This window comes from Herpailurus yagouaroundi, unplaced genomic scaffold (assembly GCF_014898765.1).
Source record: "Herpailurus yagouaroundi ecotype Mexico unplaced genomic scaffold, PumYag 216, whole genome shotgun sequence".
Taxonomy (NCBI): domain Eukaryota; kingdom Metazoa; phylum Chordata; class Mammalia; order Carnivora; family Felidae; genus Herpailurus; species Herpailurus yagouaroundi.
Genome location: NW_024412447.1, coordinates 1,728,233 through 1,734,336, shown reverse-complemented (window position 1 = coordinate 1,734,336; position 6,104 = coordinate 1,728,233). Strand labels below are relative to the sequence as shown.

General features: G+C 51.9%; 1 protein-coding gene across 1 annotated transcript in view; it reads left to right on the top strand.

Moving 5' to 3' along the window:
- The first annotated feature begins 234 nt into the window (after nucleotides 1–234).
- The window catches only part of SNX8 (sorting nexin 8), a 69,531-nt gene continuing 63,661 nt past the window's right edge, over nucleotides 235–6,104 (top strand). The window contains exon 1 of the mRNA XM_040455725.1: nucleotides 235–539. The gene's annotated coding sequence lies outside the window, so the exon portion shown is untranslated. The remainder of the gene's footprint in view (nucleotides 540–6,104) is intronic.

The following is a 6,104-nucleotide window of genomic DNA, read 5'->3' as shown; positions in this document are numbered from 1 at the left end:
ATAATCGCAGGATGCTCGAAGGAGGTCGGGAGCAGCAAGTGTTTCTACGGGGGACCACGACAGGGCTCCCATGACAAGCATGTGCTTGAGGCGCGGCACCACAGCTGCTGGGCCCAAACCACAAACTCACCGGGAACCCCAGCCCCCCCGCCTGTGGGACAGGATGGTCCCGTCCAACATGGCAGCCACTCCCTTCCTCCTCCCGTCGGGCTCTGCGCTGAAAGACTACACTATCTGTGACGCCGCGGGGAGGCACAAGGAACCGGCTTAGTCACTGAAACGGAACATATAACTCAGAAGTATATACTGGAAAACACTCTGAGTTCAACAAGCTATCTTGGTTGTGATATCTTAGCCTTCCACCAGACAAAGCTTCGCTTACATGAGTTAAGTTTCCCTTTCTCCGTGATGGCTCTTAGAGTCGTCCACTGACTGGGCAAAAGAATGGACGTTTCCAAAATGTAAAAGGAACTTCTGGCGACCAAGAGGTGGCCAGTACTCGTGGAAAGACGGCTGTCTGGCACGATACCGAAATGAAGGCGAGTTGCTTTAATTACTTATGCCCAAGCCAATGGCGGCGGCGGCGGTAATTCCGCCTTCCCCCCTATTCCGAGGGGCACCGTGGTTCGGCCCGCGGAGGCCTCCGCCCTCAGACGCGCGACGACCCGGGGGGGCGGGGGGGCGGCTCAGCAGTGAATGGGCGGGGTCTGCCGCCGCTGGGCGGGGTCTGCCGCTGTTGGGGCGGGGCGGGGCCGGCTGTGGCTGGTGCCGCGGGTCCGCTGTGAGCTGAGAGGGTGCTCCGCCCTCGTGTTTTGTGAGGTGCTAGAAGGAATCCGGTGGTGGAGGGGCGGGGGCGGGTGGGCGTCAATGTGTGCTGGGGACCGAGGCTCAGGGTGGGGACACGGAACGTCCCCACGGACTCTGGGCACGGTCGCGCGGCAGCGCCCTGGAAAACGGTCATAGCGCTCTATTGAAAGTCAGGTGTCTTTTCCCTCAGTCGAAAGAACACCAGGGCTACAGAAGGTTCTTGGGTTGCCTGACACCGGGTTTGAATCTTCTCCGTCCTATTTTCAGCTGAGTGGCCTCTCTGCCTCAGTTTCCCCTTATGTACCGGCCGACAGGTTTCCTCTGGAGGTTAGAGTTCGCCTAATTTCTAGTTGCATCCGCGGTTTTCAGCGGTCACTGGGTTCTACCAGCCCTTTTCCTGTAGAAAGTGCTGAAGGTGCCAGATCCATGAACAAGGAAGCAGAAATTCACAGAAAAGCTTGAAAACAGCTGGCCTCGCTGTGGAAGTTGCACGTTTCTTAGGGAAGGTTTCTGGGGCATTGGTGTGTGGCCTGGAGCGGCTGGCTAGTCTCACTTCTTCCTCTTGAAGAGCCTTGTCATGTTTTGCGTTCTTTCTTTTCATTTTTCTTAATATATATATATATATTTTTTTTAATTTTTTTAACGTTTTTTTATTTTTGAGACAGAGAGAGACAGAGCATGAACGGGGAGGGTCAGAGAGAGGGAGACACAGAATCTGAAACAGGCTCCAGGCTCTGAGCTGTCAGCATAGAGCCCGACGTGGGGCTTGAACTCACAGACCGTGAGATCATGACCTGAGCCCAAGTTGGAGGCTTAACTGACTGACTAAGCCGCCCAGGCGCCCCGAGAATGCATGATCCTTGTCATCTTAGAATTACAGTGTAAGGGAGACGACTTTCAGGAATCAAAGTGTGCCATAAAAGTTCATTTATGATGGGTTCATAAATTCCAAGCCAAACCCTGCTCCCTTCCAGCGTGTGTGCATTTAGTCACTCTAAGGAATAGGATGTGGCAGAGGTGATGCTATGTCCCCTCCAAACCTAGGTCCTGAAAATGGGAAGCCTCCACCTGGCCTGCTGTCTCTTCTCTTGGATCACCGGCTCTGAAAGAAGCTAGCCACCGTGTCCTCGGGACACTCAAGCCATCTGTGGCAGGGTCCCGGTCAGGAGGAACTGAACTCCCCGGCCAACATCAGCACCGGGTTGTCAGACTTGCAACACGGACATAGAACCACAGTCCACGTCCCGTGTCCCAAGAGGCCTCCGGAGAAAGCAAACATGCCCCCACCTTGACCCTGGATGTCCAGGCTCCAGAACTGTCAGAACTTTGTTGTCGAAGCCCCCCTGGTCTGTGGTATTCTGTTTATGACAGCCTTAGCAGACTAACACGATAGGGAAATACGTATAGTACACAGAGAAAGGCCTAGAAGGAGACACATGAAGTGCGATGAAAATAGGTTCTGAGGAGGGTAAGCAGTGCTGGTGCTGGTGATCAGAGAAAAGTGTTCCCTGTCGAATTCGGTGGTAGGTTTGTGACTGTTCCCTGCAAAGTTCTTTCAACACTTCTATGTGTTTGACAATTGTAAATCATTGGGGATGGGGAGGACTCAGGAGCCAGCTTCAAGGGTCCCCCCGTGGAACTTTTGAGTCTCAAAAGCAGAAAGAAACTGTGTATAGTCACAGGTGGATGCTGTTGAGCATCGTGTCATTACTCTGAAAATAAGTCAAAGGCTCAAGCAAAAAATAATTACTTTTGCCTTTTATTTTACCTTATGTTTCAAGGTAAATGGTTGATTCTATAGACAAAAATTTTAGCTAATAAATGCAAAAGGGTCAGTAAAAGTAAAGAAGCCACCTTTTGAGGGGTGCCTGGGTGGCTCAGTCGGTTGAACGCCCCACTTCCGCTCAGGTTATGATTCATGGTTCGTGAGTTCGAGCCCTGCGACAGGCTCTTTGCTGACAGCTCAGAGCCTGGAGCCTGCTTCGGATTCTGTGTCTCCCTTCCCTCACTCATGATCTGTCTGTGTGTGTGTCTCTCTCTCAAAAATAAATAAACATTTAAAAAAAATTTAAAGAAGCGGCCTTTTGTGGCCCGTACGAAATCACAGTGTAAGCAATGATCCATTCTTATAACCTGTGCTGTTCGCTGAGAGGGTCCTGGGAGGAACCAGGGTCTGAATTTCAACGTCTGGTTTGAAGGCCATAGTTCTCCCTCTAGGCACTACTTTAGTCACATCCTGCAAGATTATGTTGTGTTTTCTGCGAAAAAAAATTTTTTTAAGTTTATTTATATATTTTGAGAGAGAATGACATGGGAGGGGCAGAGACAGAACCCCAGGGAGGCTCCACACTGTGAGCGCAGGGCCCCACTCGGGGCTTGAACGCACGAACCTTGAGATCATGACCTGAGCCGAAACCAAGAGTCAGATGCTTAAACAACTGAGCTGCCCAGGCGCCCCTGAAAATGTTCTCTAATTTCCATTATGATTTCTTCTCAGACCCATGGTTTATTTGGGAACGTGTCGTCAATTTCCAAATACTTGAGGATTTTCCAGACACGTTTCCAAAATTAGTTTCTTGCGTATTTACCTGGTGGCCAGAGACCATACTTTGTATCGTGTCAATCCTTTTTAAAATTTGAGATTTTGTTTTATGGCCATAGTGCGGTCCACCTTGGTGAATGTTCCTCGTGCGCTTGGAGCATACAGGTGGAGTGTTTCGTATACGGCAGGCCAGGCGGATGGTTAGCGTTGTTCAACTCTTCTAAAAGATTTTTGATCTGTGCTGGCTCTACCGTTGCTCAGAGAGATGTTGAAACCTCTGATTCTACTGAAGGATTTGTCTTGTCCCTTCCTTCATGGGATGTCGAGTTCTGGAGCAGGTGCAGACACAATGAGGGTTGCTTTGCCTTTGTTGATGAGTTGGCCCCCTCTACCATTTTTATTCCTGGTGATAGGTCTTGGTCTGGAGTCTGTTGTGTCTGATACTATTATAGTAACTTCCAGCCTGCTTTTGATTAATGTTTGCATAGCGTCATGGATCCGATTGTGTCCCCTGAAAAGTCAAGTCCGAGTCTCAGCCCCCGGTACCTGTGAATGTGACCTTAACTGGAAAAAGGGTCTTTGCAGACGTCATCAAGTTGAGTGAGGTCACACTGGATTAGAGAGGGCCCCAGTGCAATGTCTGGGGTCCTTATGGGAAGTAGGATATCTGGAAAGAAACAGAAGAGAATGCCATGTGAGGATGGAGACCGAAGAAATGGTGAGTCCAGAGGCTAAGAAAAGAAACATCAAGGCTTGTGGGCAACCACCAGAAGCTAGGAGAGGCGCGGGCAGGGGTTTTCCCTCGGAGCATCCAGAAGAAACAAGCCTGCTGATGCCTTGATTTCCAATGTCTGGCCTTCAGAACTGAGAGAATAAATTTCTGTTATTTTTAGCCACCCAGTTGGTGTTCCTTGTAATCTCTATATAGCGTGTTATTTAAAGAGGGTTTTACAGACAGTGTGTAGTGCGACCTTACTTTTTTAATCCAATCTGTTCATCTTTGCTTTGAATGGAAGTGTTTTTCTCATTTCCACCCGATGTAATTATAGCTCCAGTCGGGATCCAGTCCACCATTTTACTATTCGTTTTCTATTTGTTTTTTGTTCTTCTTCTCCTGGCCTTTAAAAAAAACCTAATTGACAGTTCGTGTATAAGTGGCAGCATGCTACATGCACCGTAATACACTTTATTTCACTTAATTTATCGGAAGATCTATCTGCGTCGGTACATAGATTCGTGTCCTTTTTCACCTCAGTGTGGATCATCAAAGAATAACTCAGATGTGTGGGTGTTACCCTCGTGCAAACCACATGTACTGGTTTGAGGGACAGAGTTAATAGACCCTTGTGGCCAACAAACCAAGGCAAAAATAAGATTTACTTGAGAGAGAGGAAAACCTGAGGTCTGGGCAGGGAATCCTTCCTTGTTCCTGCACGGGCGTGCTCCGTGATGTTGTGCCCCGCTTTACCGTGTTTCACAGATATTTTGGTTTCCACAAATTGGAGGTTTGTGGCTGCCTTGAGCAAGTTTGTTGGCGCATTCGCTCGTTTGGTGTCTCTGTGTCACATTTTGACAATTCTCCCAATGCTTTTTTGTTATAATGTGTCACGGTGATCTGTGACCGTGATCTTTCACGTTACCATCGTGATTGTTTTGGGGACCAGGAACCGCGTTCACGTAAGGGCAAACAATCCATAACCGTGTGTGTGCTGACCGCTTTCCCGGCCGGCCGCTCCTCCTCCTCGTCCTCGGGCCTCCCTGTTTGCCGAGACACAGCAACACTGAAACTGGGCCACGTAATGACCCTACAGAGGCCCCTGGGGTCCCAGCGAAAGGAAGAGTCTCGCATCTCTGACGTCAGATCACGAGCTACGGAGGAGCAAGCTCGGTGAGGAAGGCGGAAACCGGGCCCCTCGCCCCGGAGGCTTAGCCGGGAGGTCGGCGCAAAGGACACGCTCCGGAAGGAAATTAGCATGGGAAAGAATCAGCCTCCCCGTTTTAGCGGTGCGGACAGAAGAGCGAACCAGCCACGGCATCCCCGTAAGCTACAGCCTAACCCAGAGCCACGCGCTGACTGCCTCAGTTCCACGAAGGAAGGCCGAGGCGGGGAGGAAGCTGCGGGAGGAGAGTCTGAAGCCAGCAGAGGCCGCGTCCAAGACGGAAGAGTGCACGGCGGTGTAGACGCGGCCGCAGGGGGTCCGGAAGATCCAGCTGCGACCGTTAACCGAGGGGCCCGCACGCCACACGGGTCGAGGACGTGCGTCAGGACGTGCGTCGTTGGAGAGACGTCGGCACCTGGCTTCCCAGCCTCAAGGGACCGGCCGACCCTCCCGTCCGGGGCTGACGCAGCAGCCGGTGACCGCAAGCCGGGGCCAGTGCCCAGCGACGCGTCCCGAGTCCCAGGGCCCCGAGCGAGCACGCGGAGTGGGCGCTGCCTGTCCTCTGCCGACGGGACGCCGCCGCCCGCATGGCAGCGCGTCTGTGTGCGACGCCCCTGGTCACCCGAGAGCTCGGACGGACACGGGCAGTGAGACGGGCAGTGAGACGGGCAGTGAGACGAGCGTGGTGTTCATGCCTGACTCGGCATCCGTCCTGCCGCCCGTGGACGGAGGAGTCGTTTCGGTCCTCAAGACTTCTTTAACAGGCGCACTTCGTAAGGCTGTAGCTGCCACGGATGGTGCTTCCTTCCTCTGGTGGGAAAAGTCCGCCGAAAACCTGCCAGAAAGGAGTCACCGTTCTCGATGCCACTAAGAAC